This window comes from Oncorhynchus masou, chromosome 32 (genome assembly GCF_036934945.1).
Source record: "Oncorhynchus masou masou isolate Uvic2021 chromosome 32, UVic_Omas_1.1, whole genome shotgun sequence".
Taxonomy (NCBI): Eukaryota; Metazoa; Chordata; class Actinopteri; order Salmoniformes; family Salmonidae; genus Oncorhynchus; species Oncorhynchus masou.
In genome coordinates, this window is record NC_088243.1 from 45,063,240 (window position 1) to 45,087,526 (window position 24,287).

Consider the following 24,287-nt stretch of genomic DNA (forward strand, 5'->3'; position numbering starts at 1 on the left):
TGTCCTATCCTGTCGGAGTCTGCCTGGCAGGTGCATCCTGCATTATTCTAAACGTTCTTTTTGTTCCATTGACTACGTTGGAAGAGGATTTATGCCATTCCTGTTTTTCATTAAAGAACTTTGTTTTCTGTTAAAACCGCTTTTGGGTCTTCACTCAAGTATATAACAGAAGAATTAGACCAAGAATGGACCCAGCGGCTCCGGACCCTTTTCACTCCGCCGTCGAGATCCAGGGAGCGATGCTAGGCAGACACGAGGAGGAATTGTCTGCTGCTCGACATGCCGTTGAGACCCTGGCCGTCCAAGTCTCCGACCTCACAAGACAGGTTCACCAACTCCACCTCGATCCACCGCCCACTTCCAGGGTTTCCGAGTCTCCGGAGCCCAGGATCAACAACCCGCCGTGTTACTCTGGGGAGCCCACTGAGTGCCGCTCATTCCTCACTCAGTGTGATGTGGTGTTCTCTCTCCAGCCCAACACTTACTCCAGGAGCGCAGCCCGCATCGCCTACGTCATTTCTCTCCTTACCGGACGGGCGCGTGAGTGGGGCACGGCAATCTGGGAGGCGAGGGCTGAGTGTATTAACCAGTATCAGGACTTTAAGGAGGAGATGATACGGGTTTTTGACCGTTCTGTTTTTGGCGAGGAGGCTTCCAGGGCCCTGTCTTCCCTATGTCAGGGGAATAGATCCATAACGGATTATTCTATTGAGTTTCGCACTCTCGCTGCCTCTAGTGACTGGAACGAGCCGGCTTTGCTCGCTCGTTTTCTGGAGGGTCTCCTCGTCGAGGTTAAGGATGAGATCCTCTCCCGGGAGGTTCCTTCCTGTCTGGACTCCTTAATAGCTCTCGCTATTCGCATAGAGCGACGGTTTGATCTTCGTCGCCGAGCTCGTGGAAAGGAGCTCGCGTTCTCCGTTGCTCCCCTCTCCACATCACTGCCACCTGCCGCATCACTGCCACCCTCCTCCGCCGGCTCGGATGCTGAGCCTATGCAGCTGGGGGGTATCCGCATCTCGGCCAAGGAGAAGGAACGGAGAATCACCAATCGCCTCTGTCTCTACAGCGGCTCCGCTGGTCATTTTGTCACCTCATGTCCAGTAAAAGCCAGAGCTCATCAGTAAAAGGAGGGCTACTGGTGAGCGCAACTACTCAGGCCTCTCCTTCTGGATCACGCACTACCTTTCCGGTCCATCTCCGCTGGCCCGGTTCATCTGCTTCCTGCAGTGCCTTGATAGACTCTGGGGCGGAGGGCTGTTTTATGGACGAGACCTGGGCTCGGGAACATGACATTCCTCTCAGACAGTTAGGGGAGCCCACGGCCTTGTTCGCTTTAGATGGTAGTTCTCTCCCCAAGATTCAGCGTGAGACGCTGCCTTTAACCCTCACTGTCTCTGGTAATCATAGCGAAACCATTTCTTTTTTAATTTTTCGTTCACCTTTTACACCTGTTGTTTTGGGTCATCCCTGGCTAGTGCGCCATAACCCTTCTATTAATTGGTCTAGTAATACTATCCTATCCTGGAATGTTTCTTGTCATGTGACCTGTTTAATGTCTGGTATCCCTCCTGTTTCCTCTGTCTCTACTTCACAGGAGGAGCCTGGCGATTTGACAGGGGTGCCGGAGGAGTATCACGATCTGCGCACGGTGTTCAGTCGTTCCAAGGCCACTTCTCTCCCTCCACACCGGTCGTATGACTGTAGTATTGATCTCCTTCTGGGAACTACTCCCCCGGGGTAGATTATACTCTCTGTCGGCTCCCGAACGTAAGGCTCTCGAGGATTATTTGTCGGTTTCGCTCAACGCCGGTACCATAGTCTCCTCCTCCTCTCCCGCCGGAGCGGGGTTTTTTTTGTTCAGAAGAAGGACGGGTCCCTGCGCCGATGCGTGGATTATCGAGGGCTGAATGACATAACAGTTAAGAATCGTTATCCGCTTCCTCTTATGTCTTCAGCCTTCGAGATCCTGCAGGGAGCCAGGTTTTTCACCAAATTGGACCTTCGTAACGCCTACCATCTCGTGCGCATCAGGGAGGGGGACGAGTGGAAGACGGCGTTTAACACTCCGTTAGGGCACTTTGAATACCGGGTTCTTCCTTTCGGCCTCGTTAACGCTCCAGCTGTCTTTCAGGCACTAGTTAACGACGTCCTGAGAGACATGCTGAACATTTTTGTTTTCGTTCACATGGACGATATCCTGATTTTTTCTCCGTCTCTCTCGATTCATGTTCAGCACGTGCGACGCGTCCTCCAGCGCCTTTTGGAGAACTGTCTTTATGTGAAGGCTGAGAAGTGCATTTTTCATGCCGCCTCTGTCCCTTTTCTCGGTTCCGTTATTTCCGCTGAGGGCATTAAGATGGATCCCGCTAAGGTCCAGGCTGTCATTGATTGGCCCGTTCCTAAGTCACGCGTCGAGCTGCAGCGCTTTCTGGGCTTCGCTAATTTCTATCGTCGTTTCATCAGTAATTTCGGTCAGGTGGCAGCTCCCCTCACAGCCCTTACTTCTGTTAAGACGTGCTTTAAGTGGTCCGTTTCCGCCCAGGGAGCTTTTGATCTTCTTAAGAATCGTTTTACATCCGCTCCTATTCTTGTTACACCTGACATCTCTAGACAGTTTGTTGTTGAGGTTGACGCGTCAGAGGTGGGCGTGGGAGCCATTCTTTCTCAGCGCTCTCTCTGACGGCAAGGTCCATCCTTGCGCGTTTTTCTCTCATCGCTTATCGCCGTCAGAACGTAACTATGATGTTGGTAATCGCGAACTGCTCGCCATCCGCTTAGCCCTAGGCGAATGGCGACAGTGGTTGGAGGGGGCGACCGTTCCTTTTGTCGTTTGGACTGACCATAGGAACCTTGAGTACATCCGTTCAGCCAAACGACTTAATGCGCGTCAGGCTCGTTGGGCTCTGTTTTTCGCTCGTTTCGAGTTTGTTATTTCTTATCGTCCGGGCTCAAAAACACCAAGCCTGATGCTTTATCTCGTCTCTTCAGTTCTTCTGAGGTCTCCACCGACCCCGAGGGGATTCTCCCTGACGGGCGTGTTGTCGGGTTGACTGTCTGGGGAATTGAGAGGCAGGTAAAGCAAGCACTCGCTCACACTCCGTCGCCGCGAGCTTGTCCTAGGAACCTTCTGTTCGTTCCCGTTCCTACTCGTCCGGCCGTTCTTCAGTGGGCCCACTCTGCCAAGTTAGCCGGCCACCCCGGCGTTCGGGTACGCTCGCTTCCATTCGCCAGCGTTTCTGGTGGCCCACTCGGGAACGTGACGCGCGTCGATTTGTCGCCGCTTGTTCGGTCTGCGCGCAGACTAAATCTGGGAACTCTCCTCCTGCCGGCCGTCTCAGACCGCTTCCCATTCCCTCTCGACCGTGGTCTCACATCGCTTTAGATTTTATCACCGGACTGCCTTCATCAGCGGGGAAGACAGTTATTCTTACGGTTGTCGATAGATTCTCTAAGGCGGCTCATTTCATTCCTCTCGATAAGCTCCCTTCTGCTAAGGAGACGGCTCAGATCATTATCGAGAATGTTTTCCGAATTCATGGCCTTCCGTCTGACGTCGTTTCCGACAGAGGCCCGCAGTTCACGTCTCAATTTTGGAGGGAGTTTTGCCGTTTGATTGGGGCTTCCGTCAGTCTCTCGTCCGGCTTTCATCCCCAGTCTAACGGTCAAGCCGAACGGGCCAATCAGACTGTTGGTCGCATTTTACGCAGTCTTTCTTTTCGTAACCCTGCGTCTTGGTCAGAACAGCTCCCCTGGGCAGAGTACGCCCACAACTCGCTTCCCTCGTCTGCTACCGGTCTATCCCCTTTTCAGAGTAGCCTCGGGTACCAGCCTCCGCTGTTCTCATCTCAGCTCGCCGAGTCCTGCGTCCCCTCCGCTCAGGCTTTTGTCCAGCGTTGCGAGCGCACCTGGAAGGGGTCAGGTCGGCACTTTGCCGTAACAGGGCGCAGACTGTGAGGGCCGCTAATAAGCGTAGGACCAAGAGTCCTAGATATTGTTGCGGTCAGAGAGTATGGCTCTCCACTCAGAACCTTCCCCTTAAGACAGCTTCTCGCAAGTTGGCCCCGCGGTTCATTGGTCCGTTCCGTATTTCTCAGGTCATTAATCCTGTCGCAGTGCGACTTCTTCTCCCGCGCTATCTTCGTCGCGTTCACCCGGTCTTCCATGTCTCCTGTGTTAAGCCTGTTCTTCGCGCCCCGCTCGTCCCCCCCCCCCCCATCCTTGTCGAGGGTGCACCCATCTACAGGGTTCGTAAGATTTTGGACATGCGCCCTCGGGGCCGTGGTCATCAGTACCTAGTGGATTGGGAGGGGTACGGTCCTGAGGAGAGGAGTTGGGTTCCCTCTCGGGACGTGCTGGACCGTTCGCTGATCGATGATTTCCTCCGTTGCCGCCAGGTTTCCTCCTCGAGTGCGCCAGGAGGCGCTCGGTGAGTGGGGGTACTGTCATGTCTTGTTATGTCTGTTCCTGTCCTTTCTCTTCACTCTGTCTCTCTCTGCTGGTCTTTTTAGGTTACCTTCTCTGTCTCTCATTCTTCAGCTGTTCTACATCTCCCCTAACTAGCTCATTCACTCCTTCCCACCTGTTCTCTCTTCCCCCTCTGATTAGGTCTCTATTTCTCTCTCTGTTCCTGCTACTTTCAGTGTCTGATTCTTGTTTGTGTTTTTGATGCCAGAAGCAAGCTGTCGTCCCGTTTGCTTCCACCTTGTCCTATCCTGTCGGAGTCTGCCTGGCAGGTGCATCCTGCATTATTCTAAACGTTCTTTTTGTTCCATTGACTACGTTGGAAGAGGATTTATGCCATTCCTGTTTTTCATTAAAGAACTCTGTTTTCTGTTAAAACCGCTTTTGGGTCTTCACTCAAGTACATAACACATCCTCCACATGCAACACCCATTCTGCCAGTCATATTCTGTTAAAGGTCCCCTAAGCACACTCAACCCTGGGTCGCTCGCATGTTATGTTCGCTGCAGCTAGCGACTGGAACGAGCTGCAACAAACACTCAAACTGGACAGTTTCATCTCAATCTCTTCATTCAAAGACTCAATCATCGACACTCTTACTGATAGTTTCTGGCTGCTTTGCCCTTTGTGCTGTTGTCTGTGCCAAACAATGTTTGTACCCTGTTTTGTGCTGCTACCATGTTGTCTGCTGCCATGTTGTATTGCTACCATGCTGTGTTGTCATGTGTTGCTGCTATGCTATGTTGTTGTCTTAGGTCTCTCTTTATGTAGTGTTGTGTTGTCTCTCTTGTCGGGATGTGTGTTTTGTCCTATATTGTTATTAAATATTTTATTTTAATCCCAGCCCCCGTCCCCCACAGGAGGCCTTTTGCATTTTGGTAGGGATTTGGTAAGAATTTGTTCTTAACCTCTTGAAACTCTGGGGGCGCTATATCATTTTTGGATAAAAAGACGTGCCCGTTTTAAGCGCAATATTTTGTCACAAAAAGATGCTCGACTATGCATATAATTGATAGTTTTGGAAAGAAAACACTCTGACGTTTCCAGAACTGCAAAGATATTCTCTGTGCGTGCCCTAGAACGTGAGCTACAGGCAAAACCAAGATGAAACGGCATCCAGGAAATCAGCAGGATTTTTGAGGCTCCGTTTTCCATTATCTCCTTATATGGCTGTGAATGCGAGAGGAATGAGCCTGCCCTTTCTGCCGTTTCCCCAAGGTGTCTGCAGCATTGTGACGTATTTGTAGGCATATCATTGGAAAATTGACCATAAGAGACCACATTTACCAGGTGTCCGCCCGGTGTCCTGCGCCGAAATTGGTGCGCAAATCTCAGCTGCAAGTATTTTTCCATGGAATTCAGAGAAGAAAGCAGGCTTCCACGAACGATATATCAATGAAGAGATATGTGAAAAAACACCTTGAGGATTGATTCTAAACAACGTTTGCCATGTTTCGGTCGATATTATGGAGTTAATTCGGAAAAAGTTTGACGTTGTTGGTGACTGAATTTTCGGTTAGTTTCGGTAGCCAAATGTGATGTACAAAACGGAGCGATTTCTCCTACACAAAGATTCTTTCAGGAAAAACTGAACATTTGCTATGTAACTGAGAGTCTCCTCATTGAAAACATCCGAAGCTCTTCAAAGGTAAATGATTTTATTTATTTGGTTATCTGGTTTTTGTGTAAATGTTGCGTGCTAAATGCTACTCAAAATGCTAAGCTAGCTTAGCATACTCTTACACAAATTAGTGAATTGCTATGGTTCAAAAGCATATTTTGAAAATCTGAGATGACAGTGTTGTTAAGAAAAGGCTAAGCTTGAGAGCAGGCGCATTATTTTCATTTTATTTGCGATTTTCAGAAATCGTTAACGTTGCGTTATGCTAATGAGCCTGAGGCTTTATTCACGATCCTAGTTAAATACATGTTAAATAAAATCATTTAATCAATCAATTGAGAGACAGATGAACACATCATAACACCTCATCCAGCCTAGGCACATATCAGGAGTTTTTCCCCCACTTCTTGTGTTTTTCTTCTCAGCCTTCTCTCCTCAGCTCCAACACAGCTCCTCATTTGGACTGTAGTTACTGAGTGTGTGTGTGTGGCGGGGCGTGCACAGACTCACTACAGGCTGTGTACAGGGTTTATTTCCTAGAGCCCAGGTAACACATGCAGAGCAGTCTGAGAAATACAGTGTAGAACTAATAACGGTATCATGTACTCACAGTGTGTGTAAAAGCTGCCCATATAGTGAGTGCTGATCAAAGCTTTATGAGGATGAGGATGTCCTTAAATGTACACCATAATGCTTTATGTTAATAGTAACATATTTAATTTGTATTGCCCTTTCATTACATCAAGAACTTCAAAGACTCTTAATTAAAACAACAACAAAAAACATTTCAGTTAACCTATTGAAAGTTCTGGCAGGTCACATCCTGTGTCCGATCCAGAATTCCTCACCCACGCCGTCCACGTCTTTTCCAACCGAGGCCCAGATGAAGGCTTGACCAAGGGAAATTATGATCAGATCCAGGGGGGGGGGACAAGTCAGTTGTCAGGTCACCTCTTGCCCCAGCCGTAACTTTATACTCGGCCGGGAAAAACATGTAGCACCCATCTGGGTGAAGCCATGCAGCTAAGCTTATAGGTCAACAGTCAACAGGTTTAGTCCACCTTGAAATTAACCACAAGGGAAAAACTTTTGTGATCCTTTGCCATCTTCATCCATTTCCAGGCCTCTGCCATTTCTTGTTGTTTCAAATAAAAACAGGAAGCTGGCTAGCTCTCTGGTCAGTTGGCAAAATTACTTCTCAGTTCAGTTGGTAAAAAAACTGACTTGACAGACTTAAAAGCAACAAAATATTCCACCTTTATTTAACCAGGTAGGCTACTTGAGAAAACGTTATCATTTGCAAATGCAGCCTGGCCAAGATAAAGCATAGCAGTTTGACACATACAACAACACGGAGTTACACATTGACTAAACAAACATGCAGTCAATAATACAGTAGAAAAAAAGGAGAACACAAGTCTATATACAGCGAGTGCAAATGAGGTAAGATAAGGGAGTTAAGGGAATAAATAGGCCATGGTGGCGAAGTAATTACAATATAGCAATTAAACACTGGAATGGTAGATGTTACGAAGACGAATGTGCAAGTAGAGATACTGGGGTGCAAAGGAGCGAAATAAATAAATAAATACAGTATGGGGATGAGGTACTGACTACTGACTCCTCATCCCACAAGCGGGAGCGTCATCATCGCCTGAAACTAATTAGCATAACGCAACGGACATAAATATCCCGAGAAAATATTCCTATTCATGAAAATCACAACTGAAATATATTGAGACACAGCTTAGCCTTTTGTTAATCACCCTGTCATCTCAGATTTTCAAAATATGCTTTACGGCCAAAGCTAGACAAGCATTTGTGTAAGTTTATAGCCTAGCATAGCATTTTGTCTAGCTAGCAGCAGGTAACTTGGTCACGGAAATCAGAAAAGCAATCAAATTAAATCCTTTACCTTTGATGAGCTTCGGATGTTTTCACTGATGAGACTCTAAGTTAGATAGCAAATGTTCCTTTTTTCCAAAAATATTATTTTTGTAGTGAAATAGCTCCGTTTGTTCTTCACGTTTGGCTGAGAAATAGCCCAGAAATTGCAGTCACGAAAACTGCGAAAAATATTCCAAATTAGCTCCATAATATCGACAGAAACATGGCAAACGTTGTTTATAATCAATCCTCAAGGTGTTTTTCAAATATCTATTTGATAATATATCCATCGGGACAATTCGTTTTTTAGTAGGACCGATTGGAGTAATGGCTACCTCTGTACTTTACGCGAGAATCTCTCTGGGGCATCAGGTGACCACTTGCTCAATGTAGCCGCCTACGGCTATTCTTCAACATAAATGTGTAAACCTACGTCACAATGCTGTAGACACCTTGGGAAATACGTAGAAAGCGTAATCTGGTTGATATCCCATTCACAGCTCAATAGGCACTCATTGGAAGGCAGCGCTTTCAAAACATGGGGCACTTCCGGATTGGATTTTTCTCAGGCTTTCGCCTGCAACATCAGTTCTGTTATACTCACAGACAATATCTTTACAGTTTTGGAAGCGTTAGAGTGTTTTCTATCCTAAGCTGTCAATTATATGCATATTGTCCTGACAAAATATCCCGTTTATTACGGGAACGTTTTTTTTCCAAAAATGAAAATATTGTCCCCGAGTCACAACAGGTTTTAACACAGTGTAAAACGAAGGGACAGAAGTATACAGAATGGTGTCGTTGTTAAGGTTTTCTTCCGGTGAAGGAGAGCCGGACCAAAATGCAGCATGGTTATTTCGATACATGTTTAATAAAAGAGAAACACGAACAATACAAACCAATAAACGTAACGTGAAACCCTGAACAGCCTATTCTGGTGCAAACTAACACAGAGACAGGAACAATCACCCACGAAACACTCAAAGAATATGGCTTCCTAAATATGGTTCCCAATCAGAGACAATGAAAAACACCTGCCTTTGATTGAGAACCACTCTAGGCAACCATAGACTTACCTAGACTACTATACTATACCACAATCCCATCACCTACAAAAAAAACTAGACAAAACACACCACATAAATAACCTATGTCACACCCTGGCCTGAACAAAATAATAAAGAAAACACAAAATACTAAGACCAGGGCGTGACAGTCGTCTGCGTAGAGGTGGATCAGAGAATCACCAGCAGCAAGAGCGACATCATTGATGTATACAGAGAAGAGAGCAGGCTGAGGGAGGAGATCCCTCAGGAGACCATCCGCCACCTCATCAGGAGCATGCCCAGGCATTGCAGGGAAGTCATACGGGCAAGTGGAGGCCAACACACTACTAAGCCTAATTTTGTCTTGTTTTAAGGACATTACATCAAAGTTGGATCAGACTGTAGTGTGGTTTTCCACTTTAATTTTGAATGTGACTCCAAATCCAGACCTACATGTGTTGATAAATTTTCCATTGATAATTTTTGTGTGATTTTGTTGTCAGCACATTCAAAAAGTATTTAATAAGAATATTTCATTCATTCTGATCTAGGATGTGTTATTTTAGTGTTCCCTTTATTTTTTTGAGCAGTGTATATTTGGAGGGCAATTTGGATAGGATGATATCTATGATGGTGCCCGTGTTTACAGATTTGGGGTTGTACCTGGTGGGTTCATTGATAATTTGTGTGAGATTGAAGGCATCAAACTTAGATTGTAGGATGGCCGGGGTGTTAATCATGTGTCAGTTTAGGTCACCTAGACACCACGAGCTCTGAAGATAGATGGGGGGGCAATCAGTTCAGATATGGTGTCCAGGGCACAGCTGGGTGCAGAGGGTGGTCTATAGCAAGCGGCAACGGTGAGAGACTTGTTTTTCTGGAAAGGTGGATTTTTAAAAGTAGAAGCTCGAATTGTTCGGGTACAGACCTGGATAGTAAGACAGAACTCTGCAGGCTATCTCTGCAGTAGATTGCAACTCCGCCCCCTTTGTCAGTTCTATCTTGTCAGAAAATGTTATAGTTAGGGATGGAAATTTCATGTTTGTTGGTACTCTTCCTGAGCCAGGATTCAGACATAGCTAGGACATCCGGGTTGACAGAGTGTGCTAGGGCAGTGAATAAAACAAACTTAAGGAGGAGGCTTCTAATGTTAACATGCATAAAACCAAGGCTTTTACGGTTACAGAAGTCAACAAATGAGAGTGCCTGGGGAGTAGAAGAGGAGCTAGGCACTGTAGGGGCTGGGTTAAACTCCACATCACCAGAGGTACAGAGGAGGAGTAGGATAAGAGTATGGCTAAAGGCTGAAAGATCGGATCGCCTAGTGCGCTCAGACCAGAGAGTAAAATGAACAGATTTCTGGGCGCGGTAGAATAGATTCAAGGCATAATGTACAGACAAAGGTATGGTAGGATGTGAATACAGTGTGGGAAAACCTGTGCAAAGAGTGACGATGAAAGAGATATTGCCTCTAGGAATATCATTTAAACCAAGTGATGTCACCGAATGTGTTGGAGATGGAATTAAAGTGTTCACTAAGGCATATTGAGCAGGGCTAGAGGCTCTACAGTGAAATAAGGCAATAAGTACTAACCAAAACAGCAATGGACAAGGCATATTGACATTAGGGAGAGGTATGCGTAGCCGAGTAATCATGGGAGTCCAGTGAGGGGCTTCAGTCAGCTAGAGGCCCGGGCTAGCAGCTAGCAGAAGGGCCTTAGAAGGACGTCGCGACGGAAGAAAGTCTGTTGTGGCCCCGACGTGCTGAATACGTCGTCAGATGGATCAGCAAGGCTCCGTGTGGTAAACGAAGACAATTGCCCAAAGAATTTGTCCAATGAGCCTCTTAAGTTAACAGTCCGGTGTGCTCTAGACAGCTAACGTTATCGGGCCGTGGCTAGCAGTCCCGCGGAGCCAGGTTGAGTACCCCCTCGAGCAGATTTCATCGGTAGTCCAGTCGTGAAGGATCAGCGGGGTTCCGTGCCCCGTTTTGGCAGTAGAAGGGGGTCCAGGCCAGTTGGAAAAAAGGGTATTTTAGCCAGGAGTGGCTGTTGGGCTTCTTCTGCTAGCCGGGATATGGGCCTAGCATAGGCTAACTCCAGGCTAATTGGTGCTAGCTTCGGGACAGGGACGTGACTTTAAACCAGGATAATAATCACTCGGATTGCAGCTAGCTGTGGTGATCCAGGTGAAAAGGTTCTGAGCTTGCAGTAGGAATCTGGGGATATGGAGAGAGAATTGGTCTGGTATGCAGTCTTGCACTAGCATATGTGAACCACCACATGAATTCGGTCCTATTTAGCAAAATTTTAAATTGTGTTTTTTACATTGGATAAATATAGATACTCAGAGCAAGAAAATGGTATATCATACACTACAGTTGAGGAACAATGGTAAAGTAATTCAGCTTTGAAAGTTGTTAACCCCCATGGCCCTAGAATGTTTTGGTATCTAGTGAATAGCTCTTCCTTTTCTACACCCATTCAGCAACATTCACACCCTTTTATGCCTTAGCTCCACCCACCTCTTTAAGGATTCACATGTGAGGCCAAGTGCTAATCAGTGAGTAGTGTATTAAACAACCAATGATTTTAAAAAGTGTTAAAAGTAGTGGCCTATAATAAGGAAAAATTCCAGGTAAAACCACTTTATCTAGTCCTTGCCCTATATTCTAATCTGACGTTGGTGCAGGTCATGTTGTTCTTCACATTACCGTCTCTGGTAAACACACACTATATCAAATCAAATCTATGTTTATTGATGACATGCACAGGATACAGAAGGTTTAAACGGTACAATAAAATGGTTACTTGCATAGTAGAAATATCAAATAAAGAAAGTGCCCAGATAAAAACATGTATAAATATTTTATAATTATTAGATGACTCTTACCCGGACACATTTGTCTAAATTGATGGGTCATGTGAAATAAATATTATAACCACCCCCTAGCCACAACTCGCTAAGTGGGTGGGTCACTATTGTCTAGACATGTACACATGTTCATGAAATACATTAGATGGCCGTAATCACCCCCAGACACACCTGGTTAACTTTATGTTGTGTAATCATCTGGAAAAGTGGAGTAATTTGTTTAGACATGTAGCTAGTTAGCTAACTTAACAATGAACCATCATAATCCAAATTTATACTACTACAAACACAAATATTATCATAGCGGTAGTATGAATCTGCAGGTTGCTAAAGCTAACCAACTAGGTTCAATGTTAGCTATCTAACATTAGGTTATAACTAGCAATGGAAATGGATTTCTGATTCAAATCATATTACTACACAGATCATACATGTAAAGCTAGCAAGAGAGCCAGCTAACTAACACTTGCTAGCTAGCCAACAGTATGCTTTCAATTGCAAGGAAAACGAATTTCTGACCAAATTATCTGAAAATGTAGCTCTTACATGGATGAACGATTCATGGCAGACTGGAACCATTTAACTTAGTTTTGTTTGTAGCTACATCTTATTTGGCCAGCATTGTGTCATATCACTCCGTTTCACACTGACCGTGGCGTGTGCAGAAACGTTTTCCAACTGATCTGTTGATAGCACCTGCTAAATTCAGGGCATCAATGTTGTTGAGAAAAGTAACAAAACTTTTGTAGTTCTCGATGGCTAATGTTATATTTTTAAAAAAATGCTGCAGTAGAAAGCAGACTATCAACACATACTGAGAAGCTTACGTTATAGACAGAAGCATGCTACATGGCAGACCAATCCTAACTCATCTCCCAGTATGTCCAGTCTACAAGGGCACAAAGCGAGACCCAGATGCAGACACGGGGAGCAGATGGTTTGAGTCTTTCAAATGTATTATAATTAAAAAGGGTAAGCAAGAGAATGGTCATGGACTGGCAAAAGGTCAAAACCAGTTCAGAGTCCAGGAGGTACAGAGTGGCAGGCAGGCTGGAGGTCAAGGCAGGCAGAATGGTCAGGTAGGCGTGTACCGAGTCCAGAAACAGGCAAGGGTCAAAATCGGGAGGACTAGCAAAAAGAGAATAGAAAAAGCAGGGGCACGGGAAAAAACACGCTGGTTGACTTGAACATACAAGGCGAACTGGCACAGAGACAGGAAACACAGGGATAAATACACCAGGGAAAATAAGCTACTCCTGGAGGGAATGGAGACAATCACAAGGACAGGTGAAACAGATCAGGGCATGACACAGTCCATCCATTATCTCAGCCAATCATCGCTAGCGGGAAGGTTCCTTTTTTTCCTGTGGCTAAACCATCTAGGCTCGTAATTATACAGTTTTATTTGGATTTACAGATGGAATCCAAGTTTATTATTAAGTCACATGAAAGTTCACGTGTTCTAGAAGGCAAAAAACACATTCAAATGCCTCTCCTGTGAAGTAGTGACATATGCTCAGCTTCCTGAAACGGGTCACTTATATACAATCAGAACCAAGTTGGCCAACAAAAGAAAGTGAAAAAAAGACTACCCCATGGCACAATGGAAACCACAGAACCTCGGTTAAAGCTAGAGTCGGGGTGAGTTTAGGTTAACTGACCCTAGATTGATGACTTGAGGGCGATTTCTTTCTAGGCCTAATGCTACCGTCTGTTTCCATAACAATTTGTGACTGACCAAAAGCCACAAGACTCAAGTGCAGAAAATGGTAGCTCTCTAGCACACATAAAGCCAGCATAAGACCAACCATACATTGGTGTTACATGTTTGTATAGCTCATAAAGTGCTTGCTGTGAAGCCGTTTGCCTCCATTTGAAAATACTGAGAGATGGAGAGAAAGAGGGGAGGAAGAGAGAGGAAGGTGGAGACAAGGGAGACCAATAAAGGGACAGAAAGACTGATCACTACCAATATCTCCAGATTGCCTATCCCACTGTAACTTCCCAATTCCCACTTTAAAAGGTTTGTCATAACACCTGCATTGAATTACATCATATTTCAACATTAACTAGTACTTGCACCATGTGGCCATGTATAATGCACATATAGGTACTGTGTGTCAACAGTATCAGATGCTTATGGGAAGATGTGAGCTTTGTCAAAGCTTATACTGCCTCAAATATGGTCAACCAAACGATATGTTAAGTACAGTTCGGGGGAAGTGCACTGCAAGTGCAAACTCTATAACTACCCCACTTGACTCCAACGTATCCCATTGAAATGTGCTGAGTAGCTGCTAGCGCAGGAAAATATGGAAAGAAAAATGGGTTGAGGGGGAAGTTTATTATTTTGGCATGGAACTGGCACATGGATTATTGCTTTTGGCCACTGGTTTTTATTAGGGGCTGAGGAGGGTACAGGGCATGGGTTCATGTGTGTTTTTATTAGTAGCTGTGTACCACTGTAGGCCAGCCCTAGCTCAGGGATGTGGTATGAGAGGGTTCAACTCCAAGGAACTCCTCTCTTCGTCGTCAATCTCCTAGTTTACTACTTGGCGAGGCAGCAAACAGATATGTCATTTTCGAGTGTTAGGTTAAGTGTTGCAGGGGGATTTAGGGGAAGAACAGTGATATCTGGGCGATACGTCAGTTTTGGGTTGGCTAAGAGTGTTCTGGTAAGAAGCAAAGCATGTCCTTTTTCAAGAGTTTGATAATAAAAAAATACAATGGTAAACCACTTGTTTTCTATATGATGTAATTTTCTGGTTGTAAACTGTTTTTCTGGTTGAGAATATGTCATAATCAGATTACAACCAACTGGACTTCTTCGTATTTAGTTTGTCATCAGATCAAATCCTAAAGTATCTAAAGAATTGTTTGTGTACTCAATGAAGTTACTTTTACAGTGAGTGTACAAAAACGTTAAGAACACCTGCTCTTTCCATGACATAGACTGACCAGTTGAATCCAAGTGAAAGCTATGATCCGTTACTGATGTCACTTGTTAAATCCACTTCAACCCGTGTAGATTAAGTCAGGTTTAAGAGGGATTTTTTAGCTTTGAGATAATTGAAATATGGATTGTGTATGTGTGCCATTCAGAAGGTGAACGGGCAAGACCAAATATTTAAGTGCCTTTGAAAGAGACATGGTAGTAGGTGCAAGAAGCACCGGTCAATATTAGGAAGGTGTTCCTAATGTTTGGTATACTCCGTGTAGATGATCTGATCATGAAGCGTGGAAATGCTAGTATAGGTAGAATTGACTTGCCTTGCTAAAATGTTAGGATTTGAAACAGTGGGCAGGGAAGCAAAGCCAAAGCATGGATTCATGTCATACCGTATCTATAAACTGCTAACACAGTAAGGAAACCAATCATTAATTTTGTAATTTGAGTGAACTATTCCTTTCCCATACTTGCATCAACCAAAATAAAAAAATATAACGTAACATTTGTCAATAACAAAATAATTTTCATAGTTAAGCAAACATTTAACATCCAACTTAAAATGTATAGTTCAGCTGATTATATCCTAACATCTATAAGAGTAAAGTACTTGAAATCAAAAGTTGAGTCAGGGAAACCAGTTGCAATACAATTTCTATTTTACTCAATCAATCAAATGTATATATAAAGCCCTTCTTACATCAGCTGATGTCACAAAGTGCTATACAGAAACCCAGCCTAAAACCCCAAACAGCAAGCAATGCAGGTGTAGAAGCACAGTGGCTAGGAAAAACTCCCTAGAAAGGCCGGTACCTAGGAAGAAACCTAGAGAGGAACGAGGCTATGAGGGGTGGCCAGTCCTCTTCTGGCTGTGCCGGGTGGAGATTATAACAGAACATGGCCAAGATGTTCAAATGTTCATAGATGACCAGCTGTGTCAACTTTGGAAAATGTGTTTAGTAAACCTAGGAATGTATGTTAGCAGAACATTCCAGACCCAAAGTTGAGTAAACTAGGAATCGTATTTTAGCTTGATTGCCTTGATTTTTAAAGTTGATTCAACTTCAAATGTCTCCCTATGCAATTCTGCTTCCGGATGGGCCAACTCTTTATCAATACCTCAGAGTACAGAATAATTAAAAAAACTGTTGTTTCACAGAGTCCATCATAGGTAGTCTGTATTTTATTACAGGAAAAAAAATGTGATAGCAGGCTTGACTTATTTTGTCCTAAAATGATAAACTTTTTGTTTCTGATGCTCCCACTTATTTCTTTTATTTTTTTTACCTTGATTTAACAAGGCAAGTCAGTTATGAACAAATTCTTATCTTACAATGATGTCGACCATGGCCAAATCCTCCCCTAAGGATGCTGGGCCAATTGTGCGCCGCCATGTGGGACTCCCGATCACAGCCGGTTGTGATACAGCCGGTTGTGATCATACCAGGGTCTGTAGTGATGCCTCTAGCACTGAGATGCAGTGCCTTAGACTGCTGCGCCACTCAGGAGCCCTAATTTTAATTGTAGCAGTGTGAATACTGTAGCTTGTTATATGAGTCAGCCTCAATGTGCATATCACATTAATACAGTTATCAGTGTTATTATTTGTCTCAGCGGGAGATTGTAGTTTGAGGACTGTTTCTAATAAAAAAAACTGACTATGAGATTACGTTTACCTCATTATACAAAACAGCCCTTAACAAAGGATGAGAGTGTGTGGAAAATAAAACTAAAGGCATAGTTAGTCAAAGCTTTGAACCAATGCATAAAAAGCAACTTAATGAACATTTAAAATGTCTTACAATTGATCTAGGACTTCATAATTGCTCATAAATGACACACAGTTGCAAACACAATAAGCCATGTAACAGTCATTTTAATGACGCAGTTCTTGAATAGATCTGAGAGTAAATCATTCTCAAGTGATACGCTCAGTGAGAGAGTTATCATTTTGAAACATACACTGCACATGGGTCAGAAGAAACTAAGTGTTGATTGGCCAAAAAAAGGTAATAAAATGCTGTTGTATTTTCGATCCATGAAATTGAAGGGGTAGCATACAAAAATATTTTAACAACATTGGGAAACATTACGCTATAACATCCATGGTTATCTTATTTGGCCAACCATATAATCAATCTTGACACGTGAGTACTTACATTTTTTACACATTCCCGATTTCACACACATCACACATTTTTCATGGTGGTGGTAATGCTAACATTCATGTACAGGTGCTTGTGTGTTTGTATGTGTACCGTATGTGTGGGTGGTTGAGCACTTTTTGGCACAGGGTTAGGGTTAGAAGGATGGGGTTTGCCTGTTCTGTGGAGATGTGAATGGCATACAAGAAGAGATGGGACTGGCAGAACCTCATGATAGTGGGTCTGGCATCATACACAGCATGAAATCAGACCAGTCCTGTTGACCATCGCTATTCACTTACAAATCAAATCAAAGTTTATTGGTCATGTACACAGATCTGCAGATGTCATCACAGGTGCAGCAAAATGCTTGTGCTTCTAGCTCCAACAGTGCAGTAATACCTAGCAATTTAAAACAATACACAAATAATTCTAAAAGTAAAAATAAATAAATTAAGAAATATTAGAAGGAACAATGTCAGTGTCTAGAATATAAATATGTACAAAATATATACAAGTCAGAAGTTTACATACACCTTAGCCAAGTACATCTAAACTCAGTTTTTCAAAATTCCTGACATTTAATCCAAGTAAACATTCCCTGTCTTAGGTCAGTTAGGATCACCACTTTATTTCAAGAATGTGAAATGTCAGAATAATTAGCAGAGAGAATAATTTATTTCAGCTTTTATTTCTTTCATCACATTCCCAGTGGGTCAGTCGTTTACATAAAAGCAATTAGTATTTGGTAACATGGCCTATAAATCGTTTAACTTGGGTCAAACATTTTGTGTACACTTTCACAAGTTTCCCACAATAAATTGGGTGAATTTTGGCCCATTCCTCCTGACAGAGCTGAGTCAGGTTTGTAGGCCTTCTTGCTCGCACAGACACTTTTTCAGTTCTGCCCACAAATTTTCTATAGGATTGAAGTCAGGGCTTTGTGATGGCCACTCCAATACCTTGACTTTGTTGTCCTTAAGCCATTTTGCCACTACTTTGGAAGTATGCTTTGGGTCATTGTTCATTGGGAAGACCCATATGCGACCAAGCTTTAACTTCCTGACTGATGTCTTGAGATATTGCCTCAATATATCCACATAATTTTCCAACCTCATGATTTCATCTATTTTGCGAAGTGCACCAGTCCCTCCTGCAGCAAAGTACCCCCACAACATGATGCTGCCACCCCCGTGCTTCACGGTTGGGATGGTGTTTTTCGGCTTGCAAGCATCCCCCTTTTTCCTCCAAACATTAAGATGGTCATTATGGACAAACAGTTCTAATTTTGTTTCATAAGACCAGAGGACATTTCTCCAAAAAGTACGATCTTTGTCCCCTTGTGCAGTTGCAAACCGTAGTCTGTCTTTTTGATGGCAGTTTTGGAGCAGTGGCTTCTTCCTTGCTGAGCGGCCTTTCAGGTTATGTCGATACAGGACTAGTTTTACTGTGGATACAGATACTTTTGTACCTGTTTCCTCCAGCATCTTCACAAGGTCCTTTGCTGTTGTTCTGGGATTGATTTGCACTTTTCGGACCAAAGTATGTTCATCTCTATGAGACAGAATGTGTCTCCTTCCTGAGCGCTATGATGGCTCCGTTGTCCCATTGTGTTTATACTTGCGTACTATTGTTTGTACAGATGAATGTGGTACCTTCAGGCGTTTGGAAATTGCTCCCAAGGATGAACCAGACTTGTGGAGGTCTACCATTTCTTTTCCTGAGGTCTTGGCTGATTTCTTTTAATTTTCCCATGATCAAGCAAAAAGGCAACGAGTTTGAAGGTAGGCCTTGAAATACATCCACAGGTACACCTGCAATTGACTCAAATGATGTCAATTAGCCTATCAGAAGCTTCTAAAGCCATGACATCATTTTATGGAATTTTCCAAGCTATTTAAAGGCACAGTCAACTTAGTGTATGTAAACTTCTGACCCACTGGAATTGTGATACTATTAGTTTTAAGTGAAATAATCTGTCTGTAAACAATTGTTGGAAAAATGACTTGTGTCATGCACAAGGTAGATGTCCTAACCGACTTGCCAAAATTATAGATTCTTAACAAGAAATTTGTGGACTGGTTGAGAAACATGTTTTAATGACTCCAACGTAAGTGTATGTAAACTTCTGACTTCATGTCACACCCTGACCATAGTTTGCTTTGTATGTTTCTATGTTTTGTTTGGTCAGGGTGTGATATGAGTGGGCATTCTATGTTGGATGTCTTGTTTGTCTATTTCTGTCTATTTTTATTTTGTCTATTATGTCTGGCCTGATATGGTTCTCAATCAGAGGCAGGTGTTAGTCATTGTCTCTGATTAGGAACCATATTTAGGTAGCCTGTTTGGTGTTGGGTTTTTGTGGGTGGTTGTTCCTGTCTCTGTGTTTGCACCAGATAGGGCTGTTTTAGGTTTTCACACGTTTATTGTTTTTGTTAGTCTAGTCATGTATAGTTTTTTCTTTATTAAAGAACCATGAATAGAAACCACGCTGCATTTTGGTCCGCCTCTCCTTCAACTCAAGAGAACCGTTACAGAATCACCCACCACAACAGGACCAAGGGGCGTGGTGACAGGCAGCGGCAACAGGAGCAGTGCGAGGAGTACTGGAAATGGGAGGATGAGTTGGATGGAAAAGGACCCTGGGCACAGCCTGGAGAATGTCGCCGGCCCAAAGAAGAGCTGGAGGCGACGAAGGCGGAGAGGCGCTGGTATGAGGAGGCAGCACGGCGGCGTGGATGAGAGTCATCCCCTAAATGTATTGGGGGGGGGGGCTCACAGGAAGTATGGTGAAGCCAGGTAGGAGACCTGCGCCAACTTCCTGTGGTTACCGGGGGGCTGGAGAGACCGGGCAGGCACCGTGTTATGCTGTGAAGCGCACGGTGTCCCCAGTGTGGGTGCATAGCCCGGTGCGGTACATTCCAGCTCCGCGTATCGGCCGGGCTAGAGTGGGCATCGAGCCAGGTGCCATGAAGCCAGATCTACGCATCTGGTCTCCAGTGCGTCTCCTTGGGCCGGGTTACATGGCACCAGCCTTGCGCATTGTGTCCCCGGTTCGCCTGCATAGCCCAGTGCGGGCTATTCCATCTCGCCACACTGGCAGGGCGACCGGGAGCATGCAACCAGGTAGGGTTGGGCAGGCTCGGTGCTCAAGAGCTCCAGTGCGCCTGCACGGTCCGGTCTATCCGTCACCACCTCCACGCACCAGCCCTCCGGTGGCAGCCCCCCGCACCAGGCTGTCTCTCCGGCTCATCCTTACAGGTGCTCCCGCCTGTCCTGCACTGCCGGAGTCTCCCGCCTCTCCAGTGCTGCCAGAGCCTTCATCCTTTCCAGCACAGCCGGAGTATCCCGCCTGTTTGGTGCTGCCAGAGCTCCCGCCCCTCAGTCCAGAGGCGCTAGAGCCCCTCATTCCAGAGGTGCCAGAGCTACTCAGTCCAGCGCTGCCAGAGCCTTCCTCTCCAGCGTTGCCGGAGCTCCCCGTCTGCCCAGCGCCATCTGTGCTACCCGTCTGTCCAGCGCCATCAGAGTTGCCAGTCTGCCCAGCGCCGCCAGTCTGCCCTGCGCCGCCAGTGCCGCCAGTCTGCCCAGCGCCGCCAGTGCCGCCAGTCTGCAAGGAGCCGCCAGTGCCGCCAGTCTGCAAGGAGCCGCCAGTGCCGCCAGTCTGCAAGGAGCCGCCAGTGCCGCCAGTCTGCAAGGAGCCGCCAGTGCCGCCAGTCTGCAAGGAGCCGCCAGTGCCGCCAGTCTGCAAGGAGCCGCCAGTGCCGCCAGTAAGCCAGGGGCCGCCAGTGCCGCCAGTGCCGCCAGTCAGCCAGGGGCCGCCAGTGCCGCCAGTCAGCCAGGGGCCGCCACTGCCGCCAGTCAGCCCAGAGACGCCAGAGTCCCTCGGCCCAGAGGCGCCAGAGCCCCTCGGCCCAGAGGCGCCGGAGCCCCTCGGGCCAGAGGCGCCGGAGTCCCTCAGCCCAGAGGCGCCAGAGCCCCTGCCCCTCTGTCCAGAGCTTCCGCCCCTCTGTCCAGAGCTTCCGCCCCTCTGTCCCGAGCTGCCCCTCAGTCCAGTGGGGTCATTTAGTAGGGTCGCCGTGGTTAGAGGGCCACGGAAGCGGACAAGGTGGCGGACTAAGACTATGGTGAAGTGGGGGCCACGTCCAGCACCAGAGCCGCCACCGCGGACAGATGCCCACCCAGACCCGCCCCAATAGGTTCAGGTTTCGCGGCCGGAGTTCGCACCATGGGGGGGGGTACTGTCACACGCTCACCATAGTTTGCTTTGTATGTTTCTATGTTTTGTTTGGTAAGGGTGTGATATGAGTGGGCATTCTATGTTGGATGTCTTGTTTGTCTATTTCTATGTCTGGCCTGATATGGTTCTCAATCAGAGGCAGGTGTTAGTCATTGTCTCTGATTGGGAACCATATTTAGGTAGCCTGTTTGGTGTTGGGTTTTTGTGGGTGATTGTTCCTGTCTCTGTGTTTGCACCAGATAGGTCTGTTTAGGTTTTCACACGTTTATTGTTTTTGTTAGTCTATTCATGTATAGTTTTTTCTTTATTAAAGAACCAAGGAGTGGGACTTGGTGTGAAAGGGTAGTGTGGTGTGCAATAGAGATTACATCATCTGTGGATATGTTGGGGTGGTATGCAAATTGGAGTGTGTCTAGGGTTTCTGGGATAATGGTGTTGATGTGAGCCATGACCAGTTTTCCAAAGCACTTTCATGGCTACAGACGTGAGTGCAACGGGTCAGAAGTCATTTAGGCAGGTGACCTTAGTGTTCCTGGGCACAGGGACTATGGTGGTCTGCTGAAACATGTTGTTATTACAGACTTAGAGGGGTTGAAGAGGGAGAGGTTGAAAATGTCAGTGAAGACACTTAACAGTTGGTCAGCTCATGCTTGGGGTACACGTCCTTGTAATCCATCTGGCCCTGCGGCCTTGTGAATGTTGACCTGTTTGAAGGTCTTACTCGCATCAGCTACAGAGAGCGTCATCACACAGTCATCCAGAGCAGCTGATGCTCTCATGCATGCTTCACTGTTACTTGATTCGAAGTGAGCATAGAAGCATTTTAGCTGATCTGATAGACACGTGTCACTGAGCAGCTTGCGGCTGTGCTTCTCTTTTATAGTCTATAATAGTTTGCAAACCCTGCCACATCCAACGAGCGTTTGAGCCGGGTGTTGTATGATACAATCTTAGTCCTGTATCATTAACGCTTTTCCTGTTTGATGGTTCGTCGGAGAGCATAGCGGGATTTCTTATAAGCTTCCAGGTTAGAGTCCCACTCCTTGAAAGCGGCAGCTCTATCCTTCAGTTCAGTGTGAATGTTGCCTGTAATCCATGGCTTCTGGTTGGGGTATGTACATACAGTCACTGTGGGGACAACGTCATCGATGCATTTATTGATGAAGGCAGTAACTGATGTTGTGTACTCCTCAATGACATTGGAAGAATTCTGGAATATATTCCACTCTGTGCTAGTAAAACAGTCCTGTAGCTAAGGATCTGCTTCATCTTGAGCACTTTGTTATTGACCGAGTCACTGGTACTTCCTGCTTTAGTTTTTGGTTGTAAGCAGGAATCAGGATATAATTATGGTCAGATCTGCCAAATGGAGGGTGAGTGAGAGCTTTATACGCCTCTCTTTGTGTGGAGTAAAGGTGATCTAGAGTTTTTGTCCCACTGGTTGCACATTTAACTTCTTCGATATAGGGGGCGCTCTTTTAATTTTTGGATAAAAAAACGTTCCCGTTTTAAACAAGATATTTTGTCATGAAAAGATGCTCGACTATGCATATTATTGACAGCTTTGGAAAGAAAACACTCTGACGTTTCCAAAACTGCAAAGATATTGCCTGTGAGTGCCCCAGAACTGATTCTACAGGCGAAACAAAGATGAAATTTCAAACAGGAAATGGCCCAGATTCTGAAGGCGCTGTGTTCCAATGTCTCCTTATATGGCTGTGAATGCGCCAGGAATGTGCCTACAATTTCTGTCGTTTCCCCAAGGTGTCTGCAGCATTGTGACGTATTTGTAGGCATATCATTGGAAGATTGACCATAAGAGACTACATTTACCAGGTGCCCGCTTGGGGTCCTCCGTCAAAATTATTCATCAATCTCCAGCTGCGTCAACTTTTCCATTAGGTTCAGAGGAGAAACACAACTGCCACGAATGATTTATAATCGAATAGATATGTGAAAAACACCTTGAGGATTGATTCTAAACAACGTTTGCCATGTTTCTGTCGATATTATGGACTTAATTTGGATAACAGTTTGGCGTTGTAATTACTGAATTTTTGGGGGGTTTTCTTAGCCAAACGTGATGAACAAAACGGAGCGATTTCTCCTACACAAATAATATTTTTGGAAAAACTGAACATTTGCTATCTAACTGAAAGTCTCCTCATTGAAAACATCCAAAGTTCGTCAAATGTAAATTATTTTATTTGAATGCTTTTCTTGTTTTTGTGAAAATGTTGCCTGCTGAATGCTAGGCTAATGCTATGCTAGCTATCAATACTCTTACACAAATGCTTGTGTAGCGATGGTTGAAAAGCATATTTTGAAAATCTGAGATGACAGTGTTGTTAACAAAAGGCTAAGCTTGTGAGTGAATATATTTCTTTCATTTCATTTGCGATTTTCATGAAGAGTTAACGTTGCGGTATGCTAATGAGCTTGAGGCTATGATTACGCTCCCGGATACGGGATTGCTCGACGCTAGAGTTTAATGTTGTAATTGACGATTGCAGTTGTAAACAGCTGAAAACTGTTGTTTAGATACTCCATAATAAATATGCCGTTCCCAGCTACAATAATCATTTACAACATTAACAATGTCTACACTGTATTTCAGATCAATTGAATGTTATTTTAATGAACAAAAACAAGGACAATTTCTAAGTGACCCAGACTTTTGAACGGTAGTGTATGTGAGAATTATTCGTTGACGACAGCTCAGTGTTCAACACCATAGTGCCCTCAAAGCTCATCACTAAGCTAAGTACCCTGGGACTAAACACCTCCCTCTGCAACTGGATCCTGGACTTCCTGACGGGCCGTCACCAGGTGGTAAGGGTAGGGAACAACACATCCACCACCCTGATCTCAAACACGTTGCCCCTCAGGGGTGCATGCACAATCCCCTCCTGTACTCCTTATTCAATCAAGACTGCATTGCCAGGCACGACTCCAACACCATCATAAAATTTGCCGATGACACAACATTGGTAGGCCTGAACACCGACAACAATGAGACAGACTGTAGGGAGGAGGTTAGATACCTGGCCGTGTGGTGCAAGGACAACAA